Source organism: Equus caballus, chromosome 8 (genome assembly GCF_041296265.1).
Source record: "Equus caballus isolate H_3958 breed thoroughbred chromosome 8, TB-T2T, whole genome shotgun sequence".
In the NCBI taxonomy this organism is placed as follows: domain Eukaryota; kingdom Metazoa; phylum Chordata; class Mammalia; order Perissodactyla; family Equidae; genus Equus; species Equus caballus.
Window position 1 is genome coordinate 2,933,927 of NC_091691.1, and position 11,095 is coordinate 2,945,021.

The 11,095-nt window shown below is 44.5% G+C and overlaps 1 pseudogene; it reads left to right on the plus strand.

Annotated features, from left to right (window-relative positions):
* The first annotated feature begins 1,988 nt into the window (after window positions 1–1,988).
* Window positions 1,989–3,863, plus strand: LOC100053561 (proteasome subunit alpha type-1-like; annotated as a pseudogene).
* The last annotated feature ends 7,232 nt before the right edge of the window (window positions 3,864–11,095 follow it).

Genomic DNA, 11,095 nt, shown 5'->3' on the forward strand with positions numbered 1-11,095 from the left:
TGCCTGTCCCCAACCCCCCTAGGAGGTGATGGAAAAGGCCCAGGACAGCAAGTAAGTACAGGACTCTCTGAAAGGGAGGCAGCCAGGACAGGACCTAAGAGGGAGGTCCCACCAGACACCCCAGGACAGGATAGCTGCAACGGGGAGCCATGCAGGGTGCTCCCGGGAACAGCCCAGGATGAGCACAGTGGGGCACCAAGGCCCCAGGCGAGGTGGGCTCAGAGCATGCTGTTAAGGAGCCCATTTACTGGTCGGTGGTGACATCTACCGTCACATCCAAGAAGTCTGGCCATGCCAGCCTCCTGTGGGCAGCCCGGGAGACAAGTGGAACTGTGAGAAACTTGGAAGTGTGGTGTCCTGTGTGTTCAGGCACACGGCTGGTTGTGAGGAGCCCATGATTATAGCTCAGGGTATAGACTTGTGATGATTTGAGATTGTTTCCTCCAGAGACCCTGCTGAGCTGCCCGCCATGGAATAACAAGGTGTCACGCAGGAGGAAAAGAGAGTGGGAGGGGGCTTCAGTGGGCAAGTTTCATCGGAGATGAGGAGCTGGGGCAGGGGGTGGGAGGAGCCCTAGGCTCCAGTCCCACAGGGCAGGGGTGGGGTATGAAAGAAGGGGTGCAAACGGTGAGGTGACAGGACTGTAGCCTGGCACAGCCCCCAGGGCTCAGGCCTCAGGGAAGCCAGCAGCAGCTGGGGCCGGGGGAGCTCAGGGCATTCGCTGCTACAGGGACATGGACCTCCCAAGTTAGGACCTTGGAGTTTCAAGATGCTTTTCCATCCATGTCCCAAACACCTTCCTTAGGCAACACATGAGGGTCCTTCACAAATGATAGGAAAGGTCACAGGAGAGGAAGTGCAAATGGCTCCTAAACTCTTGAAAAGTACCCAGGTTGATTCCTAAAAATGAAAATCCCGAGTAAATCTAGCCTGAGAATCTGCTCTGCCGCCGTCACCTTGCCACAGTGAGAGGGCATGCGCGAGTGGGGGCAGGTCACTGTCAGACACCGCTGGCGGAGGGTCGCTGCGGACAGAAGCGCCTTGAGTCCCTCCTAAAGTCCTGTGTTGACACCCTCACCCCAGCACCTCAGAACGTGACTGATTTGGAGATAGAGTTAAAGAGGTGATTAGGTCAAAATGAGGCCTTGGGGTGGGCCCTATGCCTGATGTCCCTATAAGAAGGAGAGATCAGGACACACAGAGACGCCAGGAACGCACATGTACAGAGGGAAGGCCATGTGAGGACACAGGGAGAAGGCGGCCATCTGTGAGCCAAGGAGAGAGGCCTCAGAAGAAACCAACACTGCTGACGCCTTGATCTTGGACTTCCAGCCCGCAGAAATGTAAGAATTAAATTTCTGCTGTTTAAGCCTCTCATCTGTGATATTTTATTACGGCAGCCCAAGCACGCTAACACGGGTATTGATTAGGACAACCTCCACAGACAGCAATGTGACAATATCTGTCAAAAAAAGCATATGATGCCCTTGCTCAGCAATGCCATTTGTGGGAGTGTCCCCTGACCGCTCTCAGCAGTGACCCACTAGGGCTCTCACAGAAAGTCACAGATTGCCGCTCCAGCAGAGGGAACCATGGTCCGTAGGTACAGTGGCTGCTGTGCACTGTGGCAAAGGGTGGGCACACTTGGTGTGCCAGGCTGTTGGGGAGACTCAGTGACTTCGTACGTGCAGTGTGCTCAGAGCTGGACCTGGCATGTCAGAAGCACGCTCTACACCTTAGCTGCCCCAGTTCTTCGAAATAAAGTGTTCACTAAGGAAATGGCCATGTATCAAAATATTTCCCAATAACTAGTGCCTTCCTGACACCGGCGTCTCCTGACTCATCGTGTCAACATCTTGACAGGTCAAAATATTTCACTGATATTTTCTAATTCAAATACAGTTGCAAATCTTTCAAAAGATAGAGAATTTCACAAGATAATGGGAGTGATACTTTGATCCCAAGTTTTGCAAGAGGCCACAAGAAACATGTTTTGAAACAAGTATGACAATGACCTCACTGTTTGGAGCCCTCTGGGCAAGATTCATCAAATTGAATATGCTATGGAAGCTGTCAAACAAGGTTCAGCCACAGCTGGTCTGAAACTGAAAACCCATACAGGGTCGGCTGCATTCAGGAGAGCCCAGCAGAGCTTGCAACTGATCAGAAAAAAAAATTCCCCATGCTGGGCCGGCTCCGTGGCTGAGTGGTTAAGTTCGTGTGTTCGTGCGGGGGCCCAGGGTTCGGATCCTGGGCGCGGACATGGTACCGCTTGTCAGGCCACGTTGAGATGGCGTCCCACATCCCACAGCTAGAAGGACATGAAACTAAGATATACAGCTGTGTACAGGGGGGGTTTGGGGAGATAAAGCAGGAAAAAAAAAAAAAGATTGGCAACAGTTGTTAGCCCAGGTGCCAATCCTTAAAAAAAATAAGGAAGATTGGCAACAGTTGTTAGCCCAGGTGCCAATCTAAAAAAAAAAAAAATTCCCCATGCTGACAACCACAGTGGTATCTCGGTTGGAGGACTTGCTGCTGATGCCAGACTGTTGTGTAATTCCCTGCACCTGGAGTGTTTGGATTCTAGATTTGTATTTGACAGACCTCTCCCTGTGTCTCTTCTTGTATCTCTAACAGGAAGCAAGATCCAGATACCAAGGCAACAATGTGGCTGGAGACCATATGGTGTCAGGCTGCTTATTGCTGGTTATGATGATAGGGGCCCCTATGTTTTCCAAACCTATCCACATGCTAACTATTTTGACTGCAGAGCAATGACCATTGGAACCCACACTCAATCAGCTCGTACTGACTTGGAGAGACATATGTCTGAATTTATGGAGTGCAATTTGGATGAACTGGTTAAGCGTGGTGTGTGTGCATTACTCAAGACACTTCCTGCAGAACAGGGCCTAAAGACAATATTTCCATTGGAATTGTTGGTAAAGACTGGAGTTTATGATTTATGATGGTGATGTGTCTCCATTCCCGGAAGTTCTTGAAGAAAGATCACAGAGAAAGGCATAGCCTGCTCAACCTGCTGATGAACCTGCAGGAAAGGCTGATGAACCAATGGAACATAAAGTGATAAACCAGTCTATGTGTGTAGTATCAGATATGCAAGAATGTGGAACACATACTGATGACAACAATTTATACTTTGAATCAAAAGATGCAGAGTGGTGGGATGGTAAGTTTTAAGAATCAGTCCAGATGTGATTTTTTTCTAAGCAACCACACTAAAACCATATAATGGGGTGCATTTTTCTTTGAAAGACTCTAAAAATATAATTTTCTAGATTTTTAGAATTCTAAAAAACTTTACATTTTCTAGAAAGTATAGGTGCAATATTGTGATTCATAAGAAATATATATTTGGTCATTCAGATGAGCCTGAACTGGAATGCTAGAAGAGCAAAACAATTTTGAGGAAAATGGGTTTCCCACATAAGATTTTATACCCACCTCAAATAGCCATTATTGCATACTTGATACTACACACGTAGACTGGTTTATCACTTAATGTTCCGTTGGTTCGTCAGCCTTTCCTGCAGGTCCATCAGCAGGTTGAGCAGGCTATGCCTTTCTCTCTTATCTTTCTTCAAGAGCTTCCAGGAATGGAGACATATCACCATCATAAATCATAAACTCCAGTCTTTGCCAGCAATCCCAATGGAAATATTCTTTGTCATTAGGCCCTCTTCTGCAGGAAGTACCTTGAGTAATGCACACACACCGTGCTTAACCAGCTCATTCAAATTGCACTCTTCTCACTGTCCCCCATCTCCCTCCAGCCACCCCCCCCCACCCCCCCGCCCACCACCAGCCATCCTCCCAGTGGCCGCAGTGATGGTTGGGGCTAGGCAGCCGGGCTCTAGCAAATCTTTCAGAATAGCCCATCCCTCTGGCCAGTGACCCAAGCTGGCCGATCAGAATGCTTCCCTGGGATTTTTGAAACTAGGATTCAGGACAGAGGAGGTCCTACGGGGGAGGTACATATGGGCGTCAGGAACTGGGACCACCGATGCTCACATTTCCAGAGTTCCCTAAGCAGGCTGGCCTGACAGAAAGGAGCTTACTCAAAGAAAAGGACAGGTGGGCAGAGAAGCAGCTTCTGATCCCAGTTCTCCCTGCCAGCCACTTACAGCACGCCCCCACCCCTCACTGGCAGGCTTTCAGGGAAATTCCTCTTTTCACCTAAACCGGTTGATATTGAGTTTCTGTCCCTTCTAAGGAAAAGACTTCTGAGAAATAGCAAAGAGCTTCTAGGGGGTCCTTGTTACACAGTGGCAGAAACTTCGCTGAACTGTGTCCTACAGGTGTGTGATAGGCAGAACATGGAGGGCCTGAACTTTGATATGCAGCTGAGATTTCTGAGCAAAGAGGTGAAGGTGTGGCCTGGTTAATTCTTACTGCTTGTAGTCGGTCATGTGAGGAGAGAGATGAACTGAGGAGAACTGTCAAGCAAAAAAAGAGTCAGGACTTGGTGATTTGGGAAATTTTCAGTTTATCCAGATTGCAAAAAATGCTAAGTCAGGAAAGCACAACTTTCTCTCTGTCCTGAGGGTCACTGAGGACTCTTAGCCACGCACACCTAGGCCTCTATGGGCTCGAAGGGGATGTGTATGTGTGGTGTGGGGTGTGGTTGTGTGTGTGTAGGTGGTGTGTATGTATGAGAGGTGTGGGGGTGTATGTGTGTGGTGTGTGAGGGCGCTTGTGGTGAGGGGGGGGATGTATGGGGGTGCATGTTGGGAGCATGGAGGGTACGGTAGATAGAACTGAGTTTCAATCCTGGCTGTCACTCGTTAGTTACTTGACCTCCAGCATGTCATTAACTTCTCTGAGTCCTGATGAATGTTGCTCTTCAAATGAGGATGATAATTCCTCCACTCACAGGCCTGTTGTAAGGCATAATTTTCAAAATATCTGTAAAAATCTCTGAGCCCTGTGCCTCAATAGAGGTTCACTTCTTTCTAGTGTGCTTGTATTTTTATCCCTGTTTTGTATGCACACTTTTCATATTACAAAGTCCATCTATTTGTAATTTGAATGGCTGCAGAATGTTTCATCAAATTGGCATATATCTGAGCTAGTCCTGATCACTTAATAGTTACAGTTCATTGCTGTCACTGCTTCAGCAGCCTGGGTTCATTACCCGGTCACAGAGCCACACCGCCGTCTGCACGGTTACAGAGAAAGTCCTGCCTACTCTTCACAGATTTTAAAGGGAGATTTGGCAGATGTCACCTGTCCTGAGGGGTCGACTCTCCTGCAGTACATGGACTGTCTCCTCCTTTGCTCCCCTGGTAAGGAAGCATGTAAGCACCACAGCCTCAACGTCCTTAAACTGCCACCAACCAAAGGGCCCAAGATCCCTACAGGAAACTCCAGTTAAATATTTGGGACATTTAATCTCAGATGAGGGATTGCTTCTAGACCCTAACAGGCTTCAGAGCATGTCAAGTTTGCCCCACCCAAAGACTAAGAGACAACTGAGAAGATTTCTAGGCCTTGCAGGATATTGTAGAAATTGGATACCAAGCTCTTCCCTAATAGCCCAAGCTTTTTTCACCTTTTTAAAGTCTATTGAGCCTGACCCCATAGAAGGGAACGAAACGGCTCCTGTGGCCAACTAAAGGGAAGGCTTCTCAGCCCACCTGTGCTGGGACATCCAAAGGATCAACTTTTTTTCCTTTTCACACGCAGGAAGGAAGGAAATGCCTTGGTGTCCTTACTCAGATACATGGAGGACAACAGAGACTGCTTGGTTACTGTGGTCAACGATCGGATCCAGGAGCCAAAGGTCTCCCTTTGTGTGAGAGCAATATCAGCTACAGCAGCTCATATCAAATCAACAGAGGAAATTATTACGGGCTCGCCCCTCACTATCTGTGTTCCTCATGCTGTGGAAGGTGTACTCAGTTCTTATCACTCTCAACATCATTCTGCAACTTGGCTTACCTCTTACAAGATCCCCTTGTCCACTTCTCCCCATAGTACGCTCTCGCGGTAACAATCTTGACCCTGCAACTCTCCTTCCTCTGCTTTCCAACAATACACATCCTGACTGTTTAACTTTGACTGACCAACTACTGACACCTAGGGTTGATTGATGGGAAATTCCTATTACACATGCCGAGCTCTCAAGGTTTACTGACGGTTCCTATTTAAGAAATGATAAGGGAAGATAATGCGCTGGATATGCTTTTGCAACTCCTTTCCAGGTGATCGAAGCAGCTCCACTGCTGACAGTCAGCTTCAGCTCAGCAAGCGGAACCACATGCCTTGGCTAGAGCTTGCACGTCGGCAAAAAAAACTGCAAACATTTATATAGACAGTCATTATGGCTTCAGGGTCGTTCATGATTTTGGCCCGCTCTGGAAACAGGATTTCTAATCTCTGGAGGACCCCAAATTAAAAACGGATCCCTTGTTAATGAATTGCTAGAATTGGTACAACTTCCACCAGCCTAGCCATTGCCCCAGGCGTTCAGTCAATTTCAGAGGAAGCTAAAGGAAATAATATGGCTGATCAGGTCACAAGGACAGCTGCCTTATGAGCCACGAATCTTGAAGCAATTACGGCAGATTTTGACTATATTTCGAAAGGGGAGCTAATGAAAATGATCAAAGATGCCCCATCTAAGGCACTGCTTAAAGAAAGGTTTTTATTGGACAGGTAACGGTTGTATTTCAGCCTATTAACCAATGCATGGTATGAGCCAAACAAAAACCCTGTCTTGCCAAAGACCATGAAATGACCCATCAGATGACCCACTGGGCAGCAGATAAACTTAAAAGTTTCTGGTCAGCCCTGACTGCTGTGGGGAGCAAAATGGCGGGGTGAGCTGACCCGGGATTCTCTCCCCTCCAAAATACAACAAAAGATTGGAAGAACTGAATTTCAGAGAATAAACATAATGCCAGCTCGTTAGAGACCTACAATACCAAGAAGGCAGAGATCATAACCTTGCTTACACCCTCGGAGGCGCTGGAACGGTAGGAGAGAACATCGCTCCCTCCCCTAGAGTCTGCGATCGCTGCGGCGCGGGTCGGGAAGGAGTGGGGGAGGGGCCGCGCGACCAGGGGATCATCCAGGACTCCTGCCGCTGATTCAGTGGAGACCCGCTGACGGGGGGAAAGCTTCTGTCCGCGGGGACCCCATAAATCAAGGGCCTTGGGAGACCAGAGAACAGAACTGATCTGAACCCAGACCGGCGCGTGTGAGTTACAGCCCCTCCCCCCAACAAAGCCAGTGGGCGCAGCCATCTTGCCCCGAAGGCGGAGAGCTAACACGCCGCTCTCGTCCCCCATCTAGTGGCGACAGGCTGTAACTGCAACTGAATTCTATCACCATGAGAAAAAACCGCTCCTCTACCATCCAGCAATTTATAAAAGCCCCAGACCAGAAGGAAAACAATAAAAACACAGAATTAAGTCCTGAGGACTTGGAATTAGGTAAGCTAAATGATAATGAGTTCAGAGCAGCTATAATCAAAAAACTCAATGAGGTAGAGAGAAAGATAGAGAAACAAGCCGAGTTCTGGAGTTACTTCACAAAAGAGATTGAAATCATAAAGAAGAATCAAACAGAATTACTTGAGATGAAAAACACAATGGGCCAGATAAAACAGAATACGGATTCCCTGAATGCCCGTGTAGACAATCTAGAGGAGCAAATCAGCATAATCGAAGATAGACAGGCTGAATGGCGCCAGACAGAGGAAGAAAGAGAACTAAGAATTAAAAAAAATGAGGAAAATCTCCAAGAGATAATGGATTCAATGAGGAGTAAGAACATAAGGATCATAGGAATTCCTGAGAATATGGAAAAGGAAAATGGAGCAGAAAGTGTGCTTAATGAAATTATTGAAGAGAATTTCCCAAATCTAGGGATAAACGGAGAAATGTGTGTAGAGGAGGGTTTTAGATCTCCTAGATTTGTCAATGTAAAAAGACCCACCGCACGGCACATAATAGTAAAGTTGGCAAATAGGAATGATAAGGAAAGAATACTCAGGGAAGTAAGAAAAAAAAAGAGAATAACCTATAAAGGAGCCCCTATCAGACTGTCAGTGGATTTCTCTACAGAAACCCTACAAGCTAGGAGAGAATGGAGTGATATATTCAAAGCTTTAAAGGATAAAAACCTTCAGCCAAGAATACTCTATCCAGCAAGAATTTCCTTCAGATATGAGGGAGAAATTAAATCTTTTCCAGACAAACAAAAGTTAAGGGAATTTGTAACTAAAAGCCCTCCATTACAAGAAATCCTCAAGAAGGCTCTCATACCTGAAAAAAGAAAAAAGGGAGAAAGGGGACACAAGCCACAGACTAGGGAGACCGATGGATAGAACCAGAACAGGATAGCAAATATTCAACTATAGCATTAGGGTAAAAATAAGGAAACTACCAAAACAAGGACGATCTTAGCACTCTAACTACCAATTAATAAGACGAGTTGGAATAAAAAATGAAAATAATTATTTAGGAGGGGAAGAGCAAAGGGTCTAAATCAGTATTGGTCGAGTAAGTAAGAGACCACCAGAGAATAGACTATATTATACACAAGATTCTAAATACAAACTTCAAGGTAGACACTAAAATAAAGTACAGAACAGAGTCACAAATCATAGATAAGGAAAAATCTAAGAAACCCAGCATAAGAAATTGCAGTATTAAATGGGTAGTCTAAAGCACACAGGAAAAGAAACACAGGAAAACAAGATAATGAGCGACAGATTGACAGCATTAAGTCCACATGCATCAATAATCACTCTCAATGTGAACGGATTGAACTCTCCAATAAAAAGACACAGAGTGGCAAAATGGATTAAAGAACAAGATCCAACAATTTGTTGCCTCCAGGAAACACACCTCAGCCCCAAGGACAAACACAGACTCAGGGTGAAGGGGTGGAGGACAATACTTCAAGCAAATAGCAAGGAAAAAAAGGCAGGTGTTGCAATTCTCATATCAGACCAAGTGGATTTCAAAATAAGACAGGTAAAGAGAGACACAGAGGGACAATATATAATGATCAAAGGGACACTTCATCAAGAAGAAATAACGCTTATAAATATCTATGCACCCAACACAGGAGCACCAAGATTCATAAAGCAACTATTAAAAGACCTGAAGGAAGATGTTAATAACAACACAATAATAGTAGGGGACCTCAACACCCCACTCACATCAATGGACAGATCATCCAGACAGAAAATCAACAAGGGAATAGTGGAGCTGAATGAAAAACTAAAACAATTGGACTTAATAGACATATATAGATCACTCCACCCTGAAAGAGCTGAATACACATTCTTCTCAAGTGCACATGGAACATTCTCTAGGATAGACCATATGTTGGGAAACAAGGCAAGCCTCTACAAATTTAAAAAAGTTGAAATAATAACAAGCATCTTCTCAGATCATAGTACTATAAGGCTAGAGATTAATTACAAGAAAAAAGCTGAGAAAGGCACAAAGATGTGGAGACTAAACAACACACTACTGAACAAGCAATGGATCATTGAAGAAATTAAAGAAGAAATAAAAAAATACCTGTAAACAAATGAAAATGATAGCATGCCATACCAACTCATATGGGATACAGCAAAAGCTGTATTAAGAGGAAAATTCATCGCAATACAGGCACATCTTAACAAACAAGAAAAATCCCAAATAAGCAACCTTAAAGCACACCTAACTGAACTAGAGAAAAAAGAACAAATGAAGCCCAAAGTCAGCAGAAGGAGAGAAATAATAAAAATCAGAGCAGAAATAAATACTATTGAAACGAAAAAGGCAGTAGAAAGGATCAATGAGACAAAGAGCTGGTTTTTTGAGAAGATAAATAAAATTGACAAACCACTAGCCAGACTTACAAAGAAAAAAAGGGAGAAAGCTCAAATAAACAAAATCAGAAATGAGCGAGGAGAAATAACAACAGACTCTGCAGAAATACAACAGATTATAAGAGAATACTACAAAAAACTGTATGCCAACAGAATGGATAACCTAGAGGAAATGGATAAATTCCTGGACTCCTACAATCTCCCAAAGCTCACTCAAGAAGAGGCAGACAATTTGAACAGACCAATCACAAGGAAAGAGATTGAAACAGCAATCAAAACATCCCAAAGAATAAAACCCCAGGACCAGATGGCTTTCCTGGGGAATTCTACCAAACTTTCAGAGAGGATTTAATACCTATCCTTTTCAAGCTATTCCAAAAAATTAGGGAAGATGGAACACTTCCTAACACATTCTATGAGGCCAACATCACGCTGATACCAAAACCTGACAAGGACACCACGAAAAAAGAGAACTACAGGCCAATATCACTGATGAACATAGATGCAAAAATTCTAAACAAAATTTTGGCAACCAGAATTCAGCAATTCATCAAAAGAATCATACATCAGGATCAGGTGGGATTCATACCAGGGACACAGGGATGGTTCAACATCCGCAAATCAATCAACGTGATACACCACATCAACAAACTGAGGAATAAAAACCACATGATCATCTCAATAGATGCAGAGAAGGCATTTGACAAGATCCAACAGCCATTTATGATAAAAACTCTGAACAAAATGGGCATAGAAGGAAACTACTTCAACATAATAAAGGCCATATATGACAAACCCATAGCAAACATCATACTCAATGGGCAAAAACTGAACCCCATCCCCCTGAAAACAGGAACAAGACAAGGATGCCCTCTATCACCACTCTTATTTAACATAGTACTGGAGGTCCTGGCCAGAGCAATCAGGCAAGAAAAAGGAATAAAAGGAATCCAAATAGGGAAGGAAGAAGTGAAACTCTCACTGTTTGCAGACGACATGATCTTATATATAGAAAACCCCAAAGAATCCATTGGAAAACTGTTAGAAGTAATCAACAACTACAGCAAAGTTGCAGGGTATAAAATCAATTTGCATAAGTCAGTAGCATTTCTATTCTCCAGTAATGAACCAACAGAAAAAGAACTCAAGAATACAATACCATTCACAATCGCAACAAAAAGAATAAAATACCTTGGGGTAAATTTAACTAAGGAAGTGAAGGACTTATATAATGAAAATTAC